General features: G+C 34.8%; 1 pseudogene; it reads right to left on the reverse strand.

Annotated features, from left to right (window-relative positions):
- Nucleotides 1–387: 387 nt before the first annotated feature.
- On the reverse strand, nucleotides 388–17,216 carry LOC113633466 (proteasome maturation protein pseudogene; annotated as a pseudogene).
- Nucleotides 17,217–25,408: the final 8,192 nt, after the last annotated feature.

Consider the following 25,408-nt stretch of genomic DNA (forward strand, 5'->3'; position numbering starts at 1 on the left):
GATGATGGGTCACAGTGAAGTACTTTATTATGCTCTTCTATTTCTATATATGGTTAAAGTTTTATACAATAAATAATTTAAACTACATATGCAAAGCCAACATGATATAAATATATATAAGTAAAGTTTTTGAGACAAGAAAACATAACTGTGTTCCTTTCATTGTCGTGTCATTTGCTAAGTGTTTTGAATCATTTAAAATCGGATAAAAATGTCATATTTGAGGCTTCATGTTTTTAGTGTATATTTTGTTGGTAGAGGTGTTTCCACAGCAGCAGAATTTATATTTTCTGGCAAAACTTCTCATGTGTCAGTACTTTTAATATTGTATACATCAAATTATAGTAAAAAGACAACTATAAACAAGATGCAGTTCCTCTACTTTAATTAACCACACACCTCTATTATAGTAAGCCAAAATTATTCCACCATCAAGTGGGGTTCTTTCATTACATCATTTTGTGATGGATCATTAAAAATATCTTGAAAACCAATAGCTTCATCATTACCCCTCAACATATTCAGTTAAAGATCTGAGCTAGGAAAAAATGGAAGATACTGAACATGCTCCACTGCATTGAATTCCATGTGTAATTCTATTAGAGCAAATAGACCCTGGATGGTTCTTAATGTGGATAAATTCATTTTATTTCCATTGAGCATTTTATTTTGGTATGCTAGTCAGCTGGGGCTGCCATAACAAAATACCACCAAGTAGGTGGCCTAAACAATAGACATTTATTTTCCCACATTCTGAAGGTTGAAATCAAGATGCTGGCAGGGTTGGTTTCTCCTAAGGTCTCTGTCCTTGGCTCACAGACAGCTGTCTTCTCATTGTGTCCTCACTTGGCCTTTGTGTAAATCTCTGGTGTCTCTTCCTCTTCTTCTAAGGATATCAATCATTGGATTAGGGTCCTTATGACTTAATTTAATCTTAATTATCTTCTTAAAGGCCCTATCTCCAAATACAGTCACCTTGGGAGTTAGGGCTTCAATATATGAATTTGGGTAATACTGTTCAGTAGTACGTAACAAGCTGAAAAGTTTTTTTTTTCTAATAATTCAAGAGGATGACTGGGCAAAAGTTAATTTTTCACATAAGAAAAATATTTTGAAAGAAGATCATGACTTTCAAAAGGTCCACTTGCTGAAAGTTCAGTAACTGGAATACTATCCATTAGCTGAGATCCAAGTCCTCTGGCATTCACTTTCAGCCTGCTCTGCACACAGCCACTCAGCCCCCTGATGTCAGCCAGCCCGTCACTTCTAACTTTGGGAGTTGATTCCTCACATCTGCTGGCATATGATTTTTTTTTTTTTAATATGCACAGGTTTGTGGGCAAAAAGATTTAAAAGTTACAGATAGCAAATAAACATATGAAAAGATGCTTCACATCATATATCATTAGGGAAAGGCAAATTAAAACGAGATACCACTACACACCTATCAGAATGGCTAAAATCCAGAACTGACAACGTCAGATGCTGATGAAGTACGGAGCATCGGGAATTCTTATTTATTTCCAGTAGAAGTGCAAAATGGTACAGTCACTTTGGAAGACAGTTTGGTGGCTTCTTAAAAACTAAACATACTCTTACCATACAACGCAGCAAATGCACTCCTTGGTATTTACCCAAAAGAGTTGAAAATGTATATCCACACAAAAACCTGCACATGGATGTTTACTGCAGCTATATTCACAAACGCCAAAACCTGGAAGTGACCAAGATGCCCATCAGCAGGAGAATGGATAAAGAAACTGGGGTGCATCCAGGCAACAAAATAGTATTTAGCACTAAAAAGAAATAGCTATCAAGCCATTAAAAGACATGGAGTAAACTTAAATGCATATTACTAAGTGAAAGAAGCCAATCAGAAAAAGTTACGCAGTGGACTTCTCTGGTGGCACAGCGGTTAAGAACCCTCCTGTCAATGCAGGGGACACGGGTTCAATCCCTGCTCCAGGAAGATCCCACATGCTACGGAGCAACTAAGCCCTTGCTCCACAGGTACTGAGCCCACGCTCTAGAGCCCGCGAGCCACAACTACTGAAGCCCGTGCACCTAGAGCCCTTGCTCTGCAACAAGAGAAGCCACCGCAATGAGAAGCCTGCGAACCGCAACAAAGAGTAGTCCCTGCTCGCTGCAACTAGAGAAAAAGCCAGCGCGCAGCGACAAAGATCCAACACAGCCTAAATAAATAAATAAATACATTTAATTAATAAAAAGAAAACGTTATGTACTGTATGATTCTAACTATATGAAATTCAGAAAAGAGACAAACTATGCATATGTTCAGTAGTTGCTTAGAGGGAAAGGAGACATGAATAGGTGAAGCAGAGAGGATTTTTAGGGCAGTGCAAATACTCTGTATGATGCCATAATGATGTATACATTTCATTATACATTTGCCAAAATCCAAAGAATGCACAACACCAAGAGCCAATCTTTTTTTTGGCGGTACGTGGGCCTCTCACTGTTGTGGCCTCTCCCATTGTGGAGCACAGGCTCCGGACGTGCAGGTTCAGCGGCCATAGCTCATGGGCCCAGCCGCTCCGCAGCATATGGGATCTTCCCGGACCGGGGCACGAACCCGTGTTCCCTGCATCGGCAGGCGGACTCTCAACCACTGTGCCACCAGGGAAGCCCCCAAGAGTGAATCTTAATGTAAACTATGGACTTTGGGTAACTATGATATATCAGTGTGGGTACATCAATTATAACAAATGTACCATTCTGGTGAGGGGTGTTGATAATGGGGGAAGTTACGCATGCCTGGGGACAAGGCATATGGGAAATCTCCATACTTTCTGCTCGATTTTGCAGTGAACACAAAGCTGTTCTAAAAAACAAAGTCTATTTTTAAAAAATAATAAAATTTTAAAAGTTTTAAAAATTTGAATCCCACCTCTTTTATTTACTGTGTGATTTTGAACAAATTAATTAGTATCTTTGTAGTCCAGTATACCTATCTGGAAAATGGAATAATAAAAGTATTTCCTTTTCAGAATGATTAAGAATAATTTTAAATGAAAAAATAAGGATTTTACAAAATGCTTTCTGATACTGATTTGTACTAAATTGATGGGAGGCTTTCAGCTGGGACATAAGTGAAAAACAGTGCAGATAGGAGGCCATTTATTCCTTTATACTACTTCTATAAGGGAAATAATAGAAATATTTCTTTCTAACCATTATTTTATAGATTCTCGAGATCTAGATATAAGATTTATGTCTATAATAATCTTGCTTCATTAAAAAATAATAACTGTTTTCACGAAGCAATATATATTCATGGTACAAATTTTAAACTTAACTAAATCATACATGGTGAAAAGAAATTCCCCCTACTCCCTTCTTCATCATATATATATATATATATATATATATATATATATATATATATATTCCATATAGATGACCTAGTTTTATTAGTAAGAACTTTGGTAAAATTTGTTTACTTAAAAATAAAAGATTTGCCAGAGCAATGTATTACTTCCTTTACATACCTTTCCCTTAATTTTCAAAACACCATTTCTAATAAACTCATATTCCCACTGTGTAAAGAAATCGAAATTTAAAGTGATTAAGGAGCTGCTCAGAACTGTGAGTTAGGATTTATGCCATATCTATGTGATTGTGATTCCAAAACCAAAGGCTTTTAATTTGACTAATCAGCTTTATTAATGCTGAGTCCCTGAGTAAAGATTTAATTTATTCTCTTACCTAAAATACTATTTTCTGATCTTTAAGAAGTTTTACTTTGATTTTCTTTGTTCCCTATACCCATCTTTCTCCCTTGCCACCTCCCTAAACCTCCTAAGGACTGTCATTTTCTAGGATTTCAGGATGAGACTCTGTACAATCACATTTTTCACTTTTTCTAAATTTAGAAATGTGGTAGTCAATGACAAGTTGAGACAGCTTTCCTTCAGATTCAATTTTGGTCATATACAAGACTCATTCAGCCTTCTCAGGTCCTTTCATGAACAGTCTCAGAAGTAAGGCACCTTAGGTTTGATGTATTTCAAGTCTCATAAAATGTGCTGTTCACTTTCAAGTATGTTCATTCACAGCCATTCTCTTTCTATACCTCAAAGTCAAGAGAGGTATTCCTATAAAAGAATTTCGAACCTACCACTGTTAATTCCATATGAATACTGCAAGGAGATGATAGAAATACCCAAAGGAAGCACCATTTTAGCACCGGGCTAAAACAAATAAAATGTCAAGTCATATTTGTCTCCCTCTTTTCTTCCATCTATTTATTATTAAGCACAGATATTTAAAAAAAAACCCAAAATCCTAAGAACTAATATGTGATTTCAGAGCTTTCTGTCTTTCAAATAACTTACACTAACTGGTGTGTCCATAGACAGTGTGATACAGTGGAAAGCATAGTAGCTGGATGAGCTCCAATTCTTACTAATGGAAGATCCTAGGCATGCATTCACTAGTCTCCAGCTTCAACTTCCATAAAATCATTCTAATATCTACTGGGGCCATTTAGAAGCTTCAGTGGTATGTATTAAATGTTTTATAAACTGTAAAACATGTAAAGTGGAGGATATATTATCTCTGAAAAAGGTATGCTTTTTGGTAAGAGAGTTTTGCCACAAAACCTCATTCCTTTTTCACTTGCACTTAAGAATCCATACAAATATTTAAAATTAGTTTCAAATTTGGCATATGAATTTTATCCATGGCTGGGAAGATGGAAAGGTAACATAGTGACAGAGTCATGCAAGTTCCAGGAAGAATGACTCTGAGAATTTTAGCAGCATTTTCTAGAGTGCTAGGGGTAGAGTGATATAACTCAAAGAAACTTTTTCAGAAGGGGAATGGAGAATAAGAGATATAAAGTTCTATGTCTAAAGCAACAAAAATAATCAACTATACTCCAATATAAAATAAAAGTTTTTTTAAAAAGCAACGAAAATAATTATTGGTGAAAACTCTACAACCCAAAACCCAAGGCTGCCAGATAAGCTTTTCCTTTTCTCAACATGGATATGTACTGTCTCCAAAACTCTCATGCTGGAGTCTCAGGTAATGGACAACTCAGTAGTGGGAACTATATGGGAACAGATAGCTCTGACCAGCCTAACTCAATTCATACCAGAAATGTAACTCTCAAGAGTAGTTCTGATGCTAACTAACCTTCTAAGATTTCCAGCTTGGAGACAGATGCCCAACAACCTGTATCTATAAATAATAAGAATACACGTGGGAGCTAATCACTTGTTCTTGCTTCCACCTTTAACATATTTGATATTTTATTTTATTGTTTTTGTTAATTGCTACTTTGAAAGCACATATGCAGAATAATACCTTTCAATAAAGAAATTTCAGAAAATCAGTATCAGGCCTGAAGATAATGTTCATTCATTGAGTGAGTGCTAAACTGGACGATTAGTGAATGAGGAATGAAGATAGCTTTCTAGGGTAAATAGTTCTTTCCTCTTTTCTAAAGATAAATGAGAGTTCTTTAAGTCTTAGCTGATGTCTTGAGACCATAGAAAAATACAAATACAAACCTGTCTTTATTTTTTAAATAGATGTATTCCTAGCATGTGCAACTTACTACTTTATAAATCTAACATATTTTTCTGAGTTAATTAAAGGGGCTTGATACTCACCTTTCAAAAGTTGAATACTCTTTAATTTTTTTTTTTTTATTTTTTAGCCACGTTGCACAGCATGTGGGATCTTAGTTCCCCCACCAGGGATCGAACGCGCGCCCCCTGCATTGGGAGCTCAGAGTTTTAAAACACTGGACCGCCAGGGAAGTCCCTGAACACTCTTCTTTTTTTTTTTTTTTCTTTTGCTGTACGCGGGTCTCTCACTGTTGTGGCCTCTCCCGTTGCGGAGCACAGGCTCCGGACGCGCAGGCTCAGTGGTCATGGCTCACGGGCCCAGCTGCTCCGCGGCATGTGGGATCTTCCCGGACTGGGGCACGAACCCATGTCCCCTGCATCGGCAGGCGGACTCTCAACCACTGTGCCGCCGGGGAAGCCCTGAACACGCTTTTAATGTGTATAAATATTATTAAATATATCTTTTTAAATTTATAAATTTAGCGTTTTTTTCTTAAATTGATAAAGTCTGGTAGCTTTACTAACTCTTCAACATAGACAAACAGGACTACTTGAGATAAAGCATTTTTGTCACTGCCACATTTATTCAGCATACTGTAAACTGTCAGTATGACAAGAGATAGTGAAAACAATTTGGCATTCATCTTCACATTGCATAAACACTGAGGGAGTTGAAACCAGGAAGCTCTAATTTAGACAAGCTGACCAGCAGTTATCAATTTCTGAGAAATAAAGCTCCATTTTCATGTGTTGGACCAGAGGAAAGAAGTTCCCAGAAAACTTGACAACACCCTTAGATCTCAACTTAACTTCCCCCAAACTCTGTGTTGTGGATAAATCCTTTAATATTTTGGGGCCTCTAATGTGCAAAATGAGGAGGTGGAAGACATTGGCCCCCAAGTTCTTTACTACAAAGCTCCTTTTAAAATTTTATTTAACTACTTTAAAAACTAATTTTAGACTTACATAACTGTTCAAGAGTAGTACAAAGGGTTTTCTTCTACCTCTCATGCTGCTTCTTCTAATGTTATGTTACACAACCATAGTAAAATGGTAGAGAACAAGAAATTAACATTGACACAATGTTATTAAGTAAACTATACCAACTTTCCACTAATGTAATATTTCTTTTCCAGCATTCTATACAGGATCTTGTATTATATTTAGTTGTTATCTATACTTGTTATACAATCTGTAGCAGTTCTTCAGCTTTCCTTGCCTTTCATGCTTATGACACTTTTGAAGAGTATTCATCAACAATTTTGTAGAATGCCCATAAATTGGGGATCATCTGGTGTTTTCACAGATTGAGGTTATACATCATTGTCAAAAATACTACGAACAATGTTGTACCCTTCTCAGTGCTTCACATCAAGGGCTTTGTGATATCAATATGTCTTATTCCTAGTGATGTTTACCTGGATCGCTAGGTTAAGATGGTATCCGCTAGGTTTCTCCAATATAAAGTTACCGTCCTTCCCTTTGTAGTTGGTAAGTATCTTGGGGGACATACCTGAGACTATGTAAATCTTTTCCTCCTCAAACCTTTTCCCAAGATTTCCCTAATTTTAGTATCCATTGGTGGATTTTTGTCTGTAACAATTATGACTGTAGTTATTGCCTCATGATGATCCTTTATTTCCCTTCTTCCTTCTATATGTTTTCATTAGAATTCTACTGTAAGGAAGGTTTGTCATGTTTCCCCCATTTTTTAGTTAATCTGATTATTTACTTACATTAGTAAGGATCCATGAATATGTATTTTATTCTGAGTTATATTCCAATACTATCACTTTTTATTCTGTTGGGAAACTTATTCCAGTTTTTTCCATTAGGGCTCCTTCAGGATGGCTCTTGTGTTGTTTCTTTTCTTTTTTTTTTCCTTTGTAACACTTTCTTACTTTCTGGGATGAGAAGAAGTTTCAGACTCCTCTTGTATTTTCCTGCCCCAGTTCTGGAATCAAACAGTTATTCGAGGAGCCCTAGCTCCTTTTACTGGAGAATGGGTTTTTTAAACCAAGATCTGGATCCTTGGCATGCTAATTGCTACTGGGATGTCATGGCTTCCAGGCCATATTAATAGACAGAACTAGGAAATATGTGTTTGTGTACTAACCCCTGCATGGGTGGATGCACACAAACACACACCATGTCTATTGTTCTGCCTATTAATCTATCAAAAACCATGAGTTTATACTGACACCTCCAATTCGAATGCAACACCACATGGTTCATTCTAGCCTCCCTTCTTTCCATATTTAGAAATTCTTTCTCCAAAAGTGAGAAATGAGAAATCTGGCTTTCATTACATCTACACTACATTTTCTTACTTATAAGTTTTAGCATACACATAAAATAGTTTCAGAATTGCTAAATCATACCCCTACGAAAAACATTTTTACTGACCAGAGTTTAACTTTACCTTACAGTATTTTCCACAGTTACTTATATTAGTTCTTGACTTCTCCACTCCATTCAATGTGGGTGTGTTATTCATTTGTAATGCAGTTAAATTCACTTGTTAGTGTCTGTATTCAATTTTTGTTTCCCACCACATCACGGTTGGTTTTAAATGTTTGTTTATTTTACGGCACATGTGAATACTACCAGGGCCTTTTAAAATGATTATTATTTCCCACAAAGCATTCATGTTTTAAAATTGTTGTCTATGAAAAAATTTCATTTATTCAGTGGTCATTTTCCATTTCCCTGATTATGTTTTGTTTTAATTAAAGTCATAGAAAATTACAAAGAGAGTTTCCAATGTTATCTCTGAGTTGATTTAAATTCTGACCAAAAGAAGAAAAATAATTAACAATCAGCTGTCTCATACAGCATTACAAATTCTCATAATTATAACTGTTAAGCATAATCTTATGACTATAATTAAAATGCATAATTTTAATTGTTTTTCAAAAAGTACATTGCAAACAGTTCACTTTACTACTTCCAAAGGCACATAGACTAAAACACTGGACTAAAGGATTTCTAAGATTATATGCCCGTTTATGATTCAATCCTGAGTCAGAAGAAGAGGCCTGATTTTCTGCACCACACCTGACCCACAAAACCACTCTCCAGTGATAAACAGGGAAGGGAGGAATAGATGTAAATGACTAGCTGGACAAATAATTTTCCTATCTGTCAAAGGTCAAAGTTGATTAAAGTATACCATGAAATTAAAAACACTATATTTTGGTATGTGAAATGGAAATCACAATGATTCAAGTTATACAATACCTACAATTACACAAACTATTAAATTCTTAAACTTCAAATTCCTCAGATTTAACAATATGAAGAGACTCTTAGAATGAAGTTGATGAGTTTGACAAGAAATTCTCTAAAAAACATGATTCATGTGTTGGTAATTTTTAAGCAGAATATCCTCCCAAATAATTCATTTCCACCTCATTTTTTCAACATTTTGTGTACTTTCCTTTAAAATCTTTATTTGAATTTTACATCTTAACATTAGTCATGGGACAGTATATAAAGAGAACACATTATCCTGATTGATAGCTGGAGACTGACAAGTCTCACTGTCAGTTTGGTAGAATTGTATATGTATCCTATCTCGGAATTTGAAAGCTCCCTCAGAGATTGTGTGCTAATTAACAATGAACTGCAATATATTTTCCTAACTTTGTCATTTGGTTGAATTCAGGTGAATCTAAGGTGCCAAATAAAGTTGTGAATTGTGTTGAATACAAGCCCTGGCATCTTAGATGTCACATGCCCATTAGGGAACACTCAACCAATGGATACAATGGTGTCATTTTGGAGCATTCTCAGTTGGTACACCAAACTAGCAGTGATTACAGCAGGTTTTCTGATAATAAAACATCATGATATTCCTAACAACACTGATAATAAATACACTCCTAGAAAAGATGAGTTACCTCAAGTCTGAGAATTGTGTTATAAAGGAGAATATGAGTAGGATTTGAACTTAAGTACAAATAATTCAGGAAATATTTCCACTAAAATTCTAAGTCCCACAATAATTTTTGTTTTCTTTGAGTTTAGGCAGTCTGTATTTTTTCAGAAATAGATTTTAAATGAGTAAAATGTCTCACTTTCTTATAAGTTATATATATTATATATATACATATATATATATATATATATATATATATATATATGTATATATATAGCCAGAGAGAGGGAAAATATTTGCAAACCTCTAAAAATGGTAATTATCTAAAATTTTTACTTGCCCTGACTTATCATAATTTCTAATTAATGTCTAATATCTATGATTATCCACAGTTTTCTAATATACCTATTGTTACTCAATGAGTTCATTAATTCAGAGAGTTGTGAAAATAGTCTTGACACTATTTTATTCTTCTTATATTTATGTAAAAAATGTTCATCAACTAGCATTTTAGTGTTAGGGACCACAATATTAAAAGCCTTTGGTACTTGCATATTCACAGTAATATCATGTTCTCTATTTTCTCACTGAAAGGATGAGAACCCTAAACTTTTAGTGACTAATAGAGTCCCTTACATTAACCTATAATTACATTTAATGTAAGAATGTGCCCTGTTTTAGGTCTTACCCATCGCCTACCCTCTGATACATCAGAAGTTCACTGACTTTTTCTTCCTTTACAAATGAAGTTAAATAGTTCCCGTAATGGATTTCTACTACCTTTTTGAGTTTTATTTGCCACTGTAAATTTCTCACGCTGAGTCACATTCACTCACTCATTTAGTGTTTTTGTAAAGTTTCTAAGGTTTTAATTCTGGAAAGTATTATTCTGAAGATGACTCACATCAAGGACCACATGTTTCTGACTTGAAGTCTTAACAATAAAATCTCTAAAAGGACTACTTAGCCCAGACCTTGGCTTCTCAATACTATTCTCCAATAAAAGGAACTAGGTCTCCCTGGAAAATGTCTGATGTCAGACATGGGGCACAGAAATGTACAACATGCCCCTGGAACATCTTGAATTGGCAATAAAAAAGTACATACACACAAAGAAATGGGGGGCATGTTGAAAGAACACAGGGGCCAACTCAAAGGAGCTGCCAATGGCTAAATCTGGCACACAGTTAGCAACAAAATAAACAATGAAAGTATTGGATTACAAGAAATAAAGTAAAATAAATATGCATTTATCCATATTAGTATAAATGAATGGATGAATAAAATAGATAGTTACATAAATGCAGGAGGAAAATTGCTGTTTTTTAAATAGGAAATTCCAATTAACAAATGTAGGAGAAATAAACAAAATAGAAATTTACCATTAGACAAATACCACAGTAATAGTGGCAGGCAAGAATTATCCATGGCTGATAAAATAACTGGATAGAAGTATTATGAGAAACAGGACATTTGGATAGTCTTAAAGTATCTCCTTAAGAAAGACTTGTCAATTACAAAAGAAGAATTATAACTTTACAGTGGAGAAAACTGACACCACCTTAACCATGTGATCAAGATTAATACTACCAGAAATAAGACATATTGGCTTTATGGCCTTCCTGAAATGATGTGCTGAGAAGGGTATATCATTTCTGTGGTGTTCTTGCCAAAAATGCATAACCTAATTATGAGAAAATATTGCACAAGCCTGAATTGAGAGGTATTCTACAAATAATTGGTCTAGAGTCTTCAAAAGTGTCAAGGTCATGAAAGACAAAAAAAAAAAAAAAAAAAAAAACTGAGGAAATGAGGAACTGTCCTAGACTGAAGGAAGAGATCATGACAACTAAACAGAATGTGAGGTCCAGGATGGGATTCTGAGTCAGAAAAAGCACAATAATGGGAAAAATGGCAATATTCAAATAGGATCAGTAGATTAATGTGATTATATCAAAGTTAATTTCTCCTTTTGATAGTTTTAAATGGTTTCTAAGACATTAACATTAGGGAAAGCTGGGTGAACAATATACATATGGAAATTCCCTTTATTATGTGTGTAACTATTCTGTAAGTCTAAAATTATTTCAGAATAAATTTTTTAAAAGGTCTACGATGGTTTCTCTCCCAAACTTCTAGAGTTCAGATAGGATATTGAAAGATACCTTAAGAAAGTAAATCCACTTAGATAATATTTTCAATCTCAAGTAATATGAGGAGAACCCTGTAAATGAGAAAACAAAATCTGAAATTTTATTAACACATTATTGCTCCCTATTTTCTCTGCGTGTTGCAGAGAAACACGCTGAAACACATAGTAATCAAATTGGCAAAAATTAAAGACAAAGAAAAATTATTGAAAACAGCAAGGGAAAAACGACAAATAACATACAAGGGAAATCCCATAAGGTTAACAGCTGATATCTCAGCAGAAACTCAGCAAGCCAGAAGGGAGTGGCACCATATATTTAAATTGATGTAAGGGAAGAACCTAAAACCAAGATTACTCAACCCAGCAAAGATCTCATTCAGATTCAATGGAGAAATCAAAAGCTTTACAGACAAGCAAAAGCTAAGAGAATTCAGCACCACCAAACCAGCTCTATGACAAATGCTAAAGGAACTTCTCTAAGTGGGAAACACAAGAGAAGAAAAGGACCTATAAAAACAAACCCAAAACAATTAAGAAAATGGTCATAGCAATATACATATCGATAATTACCTTAAACGTGAATGGATTAAATGCTCCAACCAAAAGACACAGGCTTGCTGAATGGATACAAAAACAAGACCCATATATATGCTGTCTAAAAGAGACCCACTTCAGACCTAGGGACACATACAGACTGAAAGTGAAGGGATGGAAAAAGATATTCCATGCAAATGGAAATCAAAAGTAAGCTGGAGTAGCGATACTCATATCACATAAAATAGACTTTAAAATAAAGAATGTTACAAGAGACAAGGAAGAACACCACATAATGATCAAGGGATCAATCTAAGAAGAAGATATAACAATTATAAATATATATGCACCCAACATAGGAGCACCTCAATACATAAGGCAACTGCTAACAGCTATAAAAGAGGAAATCGGCAGTAACACAATAATACTGGGGGACTTTAACACCTCACTTACACCAATGGACAGATCATCCAAAATGAAAATAAATAAGGAAAGAGAAGCTTTAAATGACACAGTAGACCAGATAGATTTAATTGATATTTATAGGACATACCATTCAAAAACAGCAGATTACACTTTCTTCTCAAGTGCACATGGAACATTCTCCAGGATAGATCACATCTTGGGTCACAAATCAAGCCTCAGTAAATTTAAGAAAATTGAAATCATATAAAGCATCTTTTCTGACAACAGCACTATGAGATTACAAATGAATTACAGGGGAAAAAACGTAAAACACACAAATACATGGAGGCTAAACAATACGTTACTAAATAACCAAGAGATCACTGAAGAAATCACACAGGAAAGCAAACAATACTTAGAGACAAATGCCAATGAAAACACGACAATCCAAAACCTATGGGATGCAGCCAAAGCAGTTCTAAGAGGGAAGTTTATACCTATACAAGCCTACCTCAAGAAACAAGAAAAATCTCAAATAAACATTCTAACCTTACACCTATAGGAACTAGAGAAAGAAGAAAAAAGAAAACAGAAATTTAGAAGAAGGAAAGAAATCATAAAGATCAGAGCAGAAATAAATGAAATAGAAACAAAGAAAACAGTAGCGAAGATCAATAAAACTAAAAGCTGGTTCCTTGCAAAGATAAACAAAATTGATAATCCATTAGCCAGACTCATCAAGAAAAAGAGGGAGAGGACTCAAATCAATAAAATTACAAATGAAAATGGAGAAGTTACAACAGACACCGCAGGAATACAAAGCATCCTAACAGACTACTACAAGCAACTCTATGCCAATAAAATGGACAACCTGGAAGAAGTGGACAAATTCTTAGAAAGGTATAATGCTCCAAGACTGAACCAGGAAGAAAGAGAAAATCTGAACAGATCAATCACAAGTAATGAAATTCAAACTCTGATTAAAAGTATTCCAACAGGGGCTTCCCTGGTGGCACAGTGGTTGAGAGTCCGCCTGCCAATGCAGGGGACACGGGTTTGTGCTCCGGTCCAGGAAGATCCCACATGCGGTAAGGTGGCTAGGCCTATGAGCCATGGCTGCTGAGCCTGTGTGTCCAGAGCCTGTGCTCCGCAACGGGAGAGGCCACTGCAGTGAGAGGCCTGCGTACTGCAAAAAAAAAAAAAAAAAAAGTCTTCCAACAAACAAAAATCCAGGACCAGATGGCTTCACACATGAAATCTATCAAACATTTAGAGAAAAGCTAACACCCATCCTTCTCAAACTCTTCCCAAAAATTGCAGAGGGAGGAACACTCCCAAACTCATTCTATGAGGCGACCAACACCCTGATACCAAAACCGGACAAAGATACTACAAAAAAAGAAAATTACAGACCAATATCACTGATGAATATATTTGCAAAAATCCTCAACAAAATACTAGCAAACAGAAATCCAACAACACATTAAAAGGATCATACACCATGATCAAGTGGGATTAATCCCAGGGAGGCAAGGATTCTTTAACATATGCAAATCAGTCAATGTGATACACCATATTAACAAATTAAAGAAGAAAAACCATATGATCATCTCAATAGATGCAGAAAAAGCTTTTGACAAAATTCAACACACATTTATGATAAAAACTCTCCAGAAAGTGGACATAGAGGGAACCTATCCCAACATAATAAAGGCCATATACGACAAACCCACAGTAAACATCATTCTCAAAGGTGAAAAACTGAAAGCATTTCCTCTAAGATCAGGAACAAGACAAGGATGTCCACTCTAACCACTATTATTCAACATAGTTTTGGAAGTCCTAGCTATGGCAATCAAAGAAGAAAAAGAAATAAAAGGAATACAAATTGGAAAAGAAGAAGTAAAACTGTCACTGTTCGCAGATAACATGATACTATACATACAGAATCCTAAAGATGCCACCAGAAAACTACTAGAGATAATCAATGAATTTGATAAAGTTGCAGGCTACAAAATTAATGCACAGAAATCTCTTGCATTCCTATACACTAATGATGAAAAATCTGAAAGAGAAATTAAGGAAACACTCCCATTTACCATTACAACAAAAAGAATAAAATACCTAGGAATAAACCTACCGAAGGAGACAAAGACCTGCATGCGAAAACTATAAGACACTGATGAAAGAAATTAAAGATGATACCAACAGATGGAGAGATATACCATGTTCTTGCATTGGAAGGATCAATATTGTGAAAATGACTATACTACCCAAAGCAATCTACAGATTCAATGCAATCCCTATCAAATTACCAATGGCATTTTTTATGGAACTAGAACAAAAAATCTTAAAATTTGTATGGAGACTCAAAAGACCCTGAATAGTCAAAGCAGTTTTGAGGGAAAAAAATGGAGCTGGAGGAATCAGTCTCCCTGACTTCAGACTATACTATAAAGCTACAGTAATCAAGACAATATGGTACTGGCACAAAAACAGAAACATAGATCAATGGAACAAGATAGAAAGCCCAGAGATAAACCCATGCACCTATGGTCAACTAATCTATGACAAAGGAGGCAAGGACATACAATGGAGAAAAGACTGTCTCTTCAATAAGTGGTGCTAAGAAAACTGGACAGATACATGTAAAAGAATGAAATTAGAACGCTCCCTAACACCATACACAAAAATAAACTCAAAATGGATTAGAAACCTAAATGTAAGACCGGATACTATAACACTCTTAGAGGAAAACATAGGAAGAACACTCTTTGACATAAATCACAGCAAGATCTTTTTTGATCCACCTCCTAGAGCAATGGAAATAAAAACAAACAAATTGGACCTTATGAAACTTCAAAGCTTTTGCACAGCAAAATAAACCATAAACAAGATGAAAAGACAACCCTCAGAAGGGAGAAAATATTTGCAAATGAATCAATGGACAAAGGATTAATCTCCAAATTATAAAAACAGCTCATGCAGCTCAATATTAAAAAAACAAACAACCCAATCCAAAAATGGGCAGAAGACCTAAATAGACATTTCTCCAAAGAAGATATACAGATGGCCAAGAAGCAGATGAAAACCTGCTCAACATCACTAATTATTAGAGAAATGCAAATTAAAACTACCATGAGGTATCACCTCACACCAGTTAGAATGGGCATCATCAACAAACAATAAATGCTGGAGAGGGTGTGGAGAAAAGGGAACCCTCTTGCACTGTTGGTGGGAATGTAAATTGATACAGCCACTATGGAGAACAGTATGGAGGTTCCTTCAAAAACTAAAAATAGAATTACCATGTGATCCAGTAATCCCACTACTGGGCATATACCCTGAGAAAACCATAATTCAAAAAGACACATGCATCCCAATGTTCATTGCAGCACTATTTACAATAGCCAGGTTATGGAAGCAACCTAAATGCCCACTGACAGACGAATGGATAAAGAAGTTGTGGTACATATATACAATGGAATATTACTCAGCCATAGAAAGGAACTAAATTGGGTCATTTGTTGAGATGTGGATGGATCTAGAGACTGTCATACAGAGTGAAGTAAGTCAGAAAGATAAAAAGAAATATCGTACATTAATGCATATATGTGGAACCTAGAAAAATGGTACAGATGATCCAGTTTGCAGGGCAGAAATTGAGACAAAGATGTAGAGAACAAACGTATGGACACCAAGGGGGGAAAGTGGAGGGGGTGGTAGTGGTGGTGTGATGAATTGGGTGATTGGGATTGACATGTATACACTGATGAGTATAAAACTGATGACTTATAAGTACCTGCTGTATGAAAAATAAATTAAATTCAAAATTTTTAAAAAAAGAATAAAATTAAATAAAATGCTGTTACACCCAACAAAGGCATTTGTGTGTGTGTGTGTGTGTGTGTGTGTGTGTGTGTGTGTGTGTGTGTGAAGTTTTACATAAACGAGATGGAAATCAAGTAACAAAGGAGAGATTTTAGCCCCTTGAGTGCAGGAGAGTGAATTATGATTTTTGTCCCTACAGTTATTTATCCTTTAAATAAAACAAAATAATAATTTTAATCCAAACGGCACCTATTTTAATATATTATAGATACACAAGAATCGAAAAAAGCAGTAAGAAGTTGATGGAGTTTCTAAAAAAACTAACAGCAATAGTTGCCTTGTGTATTTGAAGGAAAAATAAACCAAATAGCAGGCAACGATATTTTACAGCTGGTAGGACTACATTTTCTTCATTGTTGTATTCCCAACAACTAACAGAGTACTTGAACACAGTAGATAGATAGTCAGCTAGCATTTGTGGAATGGATGAACAAATTTCAGAGAGCCTAGAATCAAAGCAAGATATAAAAAGATTAGAGAAGGCAGAGAGAAAAAGAAATGGTAGTGGGAGGGAAAGAGAGAGATTTAATCCCAGCATCTGCAACCTTCTTGCTCCCCAGAGCTATGTTTATCTCTCCCTCTGCACTCAAACACATCTCAACTCCCAAGGCCAGTCCTGATATGAATCAGAAAGTGTTGAACAGTCCTTGCTCCATAGCTTGAATGAGCACCATCATTCTTACATATCATCTGACCCTAATCTGTATCTTAATTCTGATAACTGGATTTCTTCCTCAAACACAAGTCCAAGCCTCATGCCAACAGCCACTCATAATTGTTCCAGCTTTCATCTGCTCTTCAGCCTTGGTTACTGTTACTGATGTCTGATTATTTCCCTAGCACTCCTGACTCTTTTTTGTAAATTTGGAGTTGAAATCTGTTGTTCTTTCAAGTCCTATGGCTCAGAACCTGCCCTATACCCTAGCAGGTTACAGGAGCCCAGTTACATAGATGGTGGGAGTCTTGTTTACTTGCCCATACTTCTAAGTACAGTTGACCCTTGAACAACATGGGTTTGAACTGCACACCTCCACTTGTACGTGGATTTTTTTTTTTTTTTTTTTTCCAGTAGGAAATACTACAGTACAACATGATCTGTGGTTGGGTGAAACCAGGGATTCAAAACCTCAGATATAGAGGGCTGACTCTAAGTTACAGGTGGCTTTTCGATTGTACAGCAGGTCAGTGACCCTAGTTCCCACGTTATTCAATTGTATATGTTTCTAGCTATTGTTCTCAAGCTCTGTACCTAACCTATCTGTTGGAATATCCCTTTCTCACTCCCCCCTCCCATTACCAGTTGGCTACCGGAATTGCATTCTGCTTTTACCTGACACTTTGGATGCTGTGCTAGAAGAAACTAATGTTCTACAATCAAGGGCTACAGATCTGTTACCCTTGATGTCCATTATCAATTAACAGATGTAGTGCCAGGTCTCTCACCCTTTATTCCTGCTCAAAATTGTAGTAAATAACTGGCCATGATTTATCCATCCCAGCGTGATATAACATGCACACATTCCCAAAGGAAAACTTCACACATTGACATCTTAATAAGTGATATGGCACAGTGAAAAAGAGCATTGGCTTTGTAGTCAAACGCATTTCTAAATCCTTCTTCATGACCTGTAGCAGAGAGAAAAATGGCCCCCAATGAAGTTCAATCCTAATCCCCAGAATCTGTGAATATGTTATGCTACAAGTCAAAGGAGAATAAAGGTAGGAGATGGGATTGAGGTTGCTGATCATCTTACTGTATGACAAGGAGATTAGCCTGAATTCTCTGGATGGGCTCAATGTAATAACAGGGACCTTATAAGTGAAACAGGGAGTCTGAAGAGTGTCAGAATGATGTGATATGAGAAAGGCTCAATCAGCGACTACAGGTTTTGAAGATGGAAGGGGGCCAAGAAATGTGGATACTTATAAAAACTGGGAAATGCAAGGAAATGGATTATTCCTTAGAAAATGATACCAGAAAGAAAAACAACCCTGTGGACATCTTGATTTTAGCCCACTAAGACTGATTATGGACTTCTGATTTCCCGACCTGCAAGACAATAAATCTGTGTTGTTTCAAGACACTAAGTTTGTGTGAATAAGCAACAAAAAGAAACTAATACACCAAATTAGTAACTGTGCAGCTATGAGCAAGTTACTCCATGATGCTGACCTTCAATTCCTTTCTTCCTTCCTTTATTTATTTATTTATTTTTAACATCTTTATTGGAGTATAGTTGCTTTACAATGTTGTGTTACTTTCTGCTGTATAAAAAAGTGAATCAGCTATATGCATACATATATCCCCATATCCCCTCCCTCTTGAGTCTCCCTCTCACCCTCCCTATCCCATCCCTCTAGGGGGTCACAAAGCACTGAACTGATTTCCCTGTGCTATGCAGCTGCTTCCCACTAGCTATCTATTTTACATTTGGTAGTGTATATATGTCAATGCTAGTCTATAACTTCATCCCGGCCAACGCTCCCCCCTTCCTGTGTCCTCAAGTCCACTCTCTACATATGTGTCTTTATTCCTGTCTTGCCCCTAGGTTCATCAGAACCATTTTTTTTTTCTAGATTCCATATATATGTGTTAGCATATGGTATTTGTTTTTCTCTGACTTACTTCACTCTGTATGACAGATTCTAGGTCCATCCACCTCACTACAAATAACTCAATTTCGTTTCTTTTTATGGCTGAGTAATATTCCATTGTATATTGTGCCACATCTTCTTTATCCATTCATCTGTCGATGGACACTTAGGGTGCTTCCATGTCCTGGCTATTGTAACTAGTGCTGCAGTGAACACTGTGGTACACGACTCTTTTTGAATTATGGTTTTCTCAGGGTATATGCCCAGTAGTGGGATTGCTGGGTCATATGGTAGCTTTATTTTTAGTTTTTTAAGGAACTTACATACTGTTCTCCATAGTGGCTGTATCAATTTACATTCCCACCAACAGTGCAAGAGGGTTCCCTTGTCTCCACATCCTCTTCACATTTATTGTTTGTAGATATTTTACAACGGCCATTCTGACTGGTGTGAGGTGATAGCTTATTGTAGTTTTGATTTGCATTTCTCTAATGATTAGTGATGTTGAGCATCCTTTCATGTGTTTGTTGGCAGTCTGTACAGATTCCTTCATTTAAATAAGGGCTGTGAATATGTTGATAACACTGTATAGTATAATCGAAATTTGCTAAGAGATTAGAACTTAAATCTACTTGCAAAAAAAAAAAAGAGATAAATATGTGAAGTGATAGATGTATTAATTAACTGGATGGGAGGAATCTTTACAAAATGTATATGCATATCAAGTCACCGTGACATATACTTTAAATATCTTACAATTTATTTGTCAATTATACCCCAATAAAGCTGAAAAATAAAAAAAACAGGGCTTTAAGAGAAAATGGCTGTAGAAAAGAAGAAACTTCAAAAATAAATAAATACTGTTAATACTATATGTCATTAAATCTAAGACCCCATTAATTGTAATTAGATGTAAATAGATGGAACACTATTTATAAGTGAATAAAATATACTGACACAATTTAACCTTGGTACAAAGCTTTCATCACATTTAGTATTTTTGCTTTGCAAACATTTAAAGAGTTCTCTTAGACTTATTTTTATTTACATTTTTATCATATATCACTCTCATGCATACATAAAACTTAAAAATAAGATATTACTAAAACACTGTCACTTTCAATGTCTAATTTTTCTGAACCATTTTATAACTCTGCATCATAAATGTGCATGCTTTATCAGAAATATTGTCCTTTCTGCCATCAAGAGCATTTATAATGTGGCCTTACTTCAATAGGCTTTAAGATTTTCTTCCAATCCACTGGCACCCATTTACAAGTTTTAATGTGCATGTGCAGGCAAGTAAGATTTCCATTTGATCAAAGGGGATTGCAAAATGCAAACTGATTTGGAGATTTTTTTTAACTTCTTAGAATGAATAAAATGTGGCATAATATAAATGATCTAAACACAAAGGTATAAAGACTTCAGATTTTTTAATATATTTCTTTTTCTAATTATATGTATAGTGTATTTTCCTTATAATTATGTTTTTCTTAGGTTCATGCACTCAACAGTTTAATGGTCAAAAAAGGAAGCCTGGAGAAGAAAGGTAATTTTTAATTTTTGAAAGTGGCTAAAAATAATAATGGAGGTAGAAAACCAAAATTATAATTGTTTTATATCTATATTTTAACCTATCTTTTATATATACACACACATATATACCTCTTTATCTATATACATACATGTATACCTATATGTAAAGTATTATATTTATGTATATATATATATCAATAGATAATATAGATATAGATGATAGATATATTGATATCAGTGATATTTTTGTTCTCTTTCCATGCAAAAGCAATGAAAAATGAAGAGACATACTTGAAGATAAGTAGTATTTGACAGTCAATTGCTATCTTTTAAACAATTTGATAACTATGTCGTTTAGCCATATTGTAGTGTTCTTAAATCATTTTTCAAGGTCAATATTGAATCAGATGTGTACAGACAGTAAGACATATGAATTTATGAAGACACATTTTGATTGAAGTTGGCTAGTGTCAGAACACAGGAACACTTTTTGAAAATGGTTATCTAGAAAAAAAATTGAATTTAAAAAAGCTGTATATGTATGTATTTTCTTTCTTCTTTTTTATCACCTCTAGGTTTTGTGGGCTTATATAAAATAATGGTCATATTAGGGATATACATTTTCTCCAAATGGAAATCATGGTTCCAACTAAGGAGGAGTTGAAAATTAGTTTATATAGATATTTGTGATAGAAAGTTAGTTCCAAACAGTTTTTTCTCCTCACATAAACAAAATTTGAGAATTGATGAATTATGAAGTATAATTGGGATATTGATTAAAATCAGTTTAAATTCATAAAAACGATCTTGTTTTACCCTTATCAGTATAAAATCGTAAAAAGAATTACACAGTTAACTTTCTCAAAATTACTTTCTCATTCAGTCAGCCAGCTAGGGTTATGGTTAACTCATCTAAGAAGACAAAATAAACTGTAAAGAGATGATACACTGCAAAAAAGTCAGTAGATGTTTAAAAATTCGAGAAAATCTACACTTATCAGAGTACATGTTCACAAGGCTTTAAGTAAGTAAAATCAATTTTAATTCAACAAAGAGAAGTTTAAATAAGAATTCCAGGGCTTCCCTGGTGGCGCAGTGGTTGAGAGTCCGCCTGCCAACGCAGGGCACACGGGTTCGTGCCCCGGTCCGGGAAGATCCCACATGCCGCAGAGCAGCTAGGCCCGTGAGCCATGGCCTCTGAGCCTGCGTGTCCGGAGCCTGTGCTCCGCAACGGGAGAGGCCACAACAGTGAGAGGCCCACGTACCGCAAAAAAAAAAAAAAAAAAAAAAAAAGAATTCCAGTAAATCTTGCAGCTTACTTCCTAGATAATCTCCTAAAAGATTAAAATATTTTCCACAATGGATGTAACTCTTCAATGGTAATTATGTGTCATTTAAAAATAAGTACCTCTACAAAAAAAAGAACAGGAATGAGTAAGCAAAACATAAAATACAGAAGATAAATGCAGATATAGATTTAAAATATGGTTCACCGTATGCTAACACATATATATGGAATTTAAGAAAAAAAAAATGTCATGAAGAACCCAGGGGTAAAACAGGAATAAAGACACAGACCTACTGGAGAACGGACTTGAGGATATGGGGAGGGGGAAGGGTGAGCTGTGACAGGGCGAGAGAGAGTCATGGACATATACACACTAACAAACGTAAGGTAGATAGCTAGTGGGAAGCAGCCGCATGGCACAGGGATATCGGCTGGTGCTTTGTGACCGCCTGGAGGGGTGGGATAGGGAGGTTGGGAGGGAGGGAGACGCAAGCGGGAAGAGATATGGGAACGTATGTATATGTATAACTGATTCACTTTGTTATAAAGCAGAAACTAACACACCATTGTAAAGCAATTATACCCCAATAAAGATGTTAAAAAATATATATGGTTCATTTTGACTTGGGCATTTATTGAAGTTTGACGACATGCTAGTATTCTGTCCCAATCTACCATTTGGCTTTCATTTGTAAGAAATTAACAGAAATCTCAATTAAATGAAGTCAGGAGACCAGAAGGGGGCGCTCTTATAGACTTTGATGATAGCAGATCCCAACAGGAAAAAAGAGACTCCTTTTCCTGGCAACAGCTCAGCGCAAGAAAAGCCGTGGACTCTGTTTACCACAGCCCTTCCAGCCCCCTATTCCTCTCTATAAAAGGTTACACCTCCCTTGCCCGGTAGGGATTTGCACATGGCTCACCATGGTTGCAAACCCCAAATTGCAATTCTCTGCTGCTGCCAAACAAACCCATCTTTTCTGGAGAAATGTCTCGCAGACTATTTATTTCAAGTCAACAGATTTTATCATTTAATGATGAATGTCTCCTTCAACATTGTTAATGGCAGGTCTAGAGTTTGCGTAATAAATGTGTAATCTGATAGGCTATAGCATCATATCTAACCACTGTAACAATATCAGTAATACAATTAAGGCATACCATTCAGAATTATTATTAATATCTGAATATTCATTTTCAAATATAGGTAAGCCTCTGGGTATCACGTATAGAAAAGTTCTTATATATTTTAATCGTTGATTTCTGTATATAATTTGAAGTATAAACTTAAATTTATCATTGCTTGGGTAAAATTCTGCAACGATTATGATTTTGAAAGCTGCTAATTATATATAATAAAACATGTATTATTAACTTTTAAATAGTTATAGAAAAATGAATTAGCAGACTATACAAACATTGAGAGAATATGTTAACTAGATAATATTTGAAAGAATGTTAGATATATTTTTGAGTCAATAAATATAAAAAACATGTAGAAAATCTTATTTATAAAATGTGAAAAACTACATGGCAGAATATGAGTACTACATTACTTTAATAAAAACTCTTTGCAGAATCTCTGGTATGCTATCATTCAAAATATCAAAAAATAATTTAAAAGACCTCCATTTTATATTAAGATACTGAATTTCATTTAGGTTATCAGCCTTTCTAAATAAAATCTTATATGAGAATTCTACATTTTAAAAATCCTAAATGTATGTAACAGTTTATAATAAAAATATTTAAATAAGAAAAAATAAATATATAAACAGTATGAGGGAAAAACTACTTTTTAAAAATGAGATGCCAACAAAAATATCCTGCACTCCATTTATTTTGGTGAAATGGAGGCATCATTGTCTTACAGCAGAAGTGCAGTATACTTAATTTAGCAGCAGAAGATGCTGAATGTTTATTGTTCCTGCATAGTAATGCAACATTTTAAAAGTTGACTACAAAATTTTTAGTAATAAAGTCGTAAAAATTATAATTATTTTGATATACATTTTGATAACATTTTATTCTTTCATTTCAGAGTTCATTCTATGGGTGGATGATACTTGATTTCACACTAAACTTAAGCCATATGTTATTTCTAACTATGAGCTTTCAGTGTTTGACCAACATGTATATTTGGTGAATCTCAAATATACAGTAAATTTTCTTTAAAAAAAATTAAGTTGTTGAGGGAGATGAGCAAAGATGTTCTGATACTTTGAGGCAGGAAGTTAAAATTTGCTCTACCTTCTTTGAAGAGTAGTTTGCGGAAGTGTGCTTTAAAAAATTTTAAATATGAATACAAGCTGAAAGAAGAATACAATGTGACATAAGTTATGCAGATAATTACTCATCTAGGAATTTGTCTAAACATAATATTACTTGATTGGTGCAAACATATGACTATAAGAAAATATTAAAAGGTACGTTGCAAGGTTAGTCTTTATAGTCCAAAAAACAAACAAAAATGAAAAAAACTTTAAAACGCAACCATACTAAATAGCCAAGAAAACAATACTGCGCAGTCATTAAAAATGGAAGAATTTTCATTAAATAAAATAACGTTTCCAATATACCAAGGTGACAAAATACATTAAAAATAATATATACAGCACAATGTCATTTTTGTAGCTCTATATCTATTATTCTGACATTATTAATAATACCTCATTTCACTTAAACTGTTTCTTATTGGATGAATTTTAAACAATCTTTACCTATAAGGAAGTGACAGTTCTACTGGCCTCTGAGGAAAATATTAAGATATTTCCTTATTTAAATCTAGACTTTAATTTATACAGCACCACTGATGACATTCATTCTGCACTGAAAAACGTTGCTTCCAAAAAACCAGAAAACAATATCTCCGTGTTATTGGTGCTGCATTTCTGCAACAATAAGGTCTTGAACACAGCATTTTCTCATATAAAATTTTCAATTACAGTATGTGCTGCATTTGGTGACCATATATCTAGTATTGTCAACATGATCACCAAGGGTACACTGAATCACATAGCTGAATGACTTTATAAAGCTTCTCATATCTTGGTGAAAAGAAAAAGAAAATCTTCAGGCTGTTTGGTAAAGGTCAGGAACTTTCAAAGATAAATAAAAACTACTTTAGTATTGTCTTTGTAAAGAAGAAAAATCAAACACTTTATTCTAATTCAGCCAAGACTAGGAACCTATGTGATATTTTATAAAGTTAGAGCAATTTCTCTAATACCATGTTTTCACCTCGTGAAGTACAGAAGTTCCACGTGAATCAAAGACTTCATCCAAATGCAATACAATGACAGATGAAGATTATAAACATTTTTGTATACATTATATACCTTATTAACCATTTAAGTCAAAATGGCAGTTGGGAAAATTTACCCATTAGAATAAAAAGGTGACATCCTAAATCCACAAAATGCAGACCAGACTTAGACAAGTAGGATCTTTTGCCCATATGTTCGCCAAAGTACTGATCTTGCTACATACAGTTTATTTATTTGCAACTTGTGTTACCTTCAGAATAG

This window comes from Aethalodelphis obliquidens, unplaced genomic scaffold, assembly GCF_003676395.1.
Source record: "Aethalodelphis obliquidens isolate GAN/ISIS:26980383/991018 unplaced genomic scaffold, ASM367639v1 scaffold40, whole genome shotgun sequence".
Taxonomy (NCBI): Eukaryota; Metazoa; Chordata; class Mammalia; order Artiodactyla; family Delphinidae; genus Aethalodelphis; species Aethalodelphis obliquidens.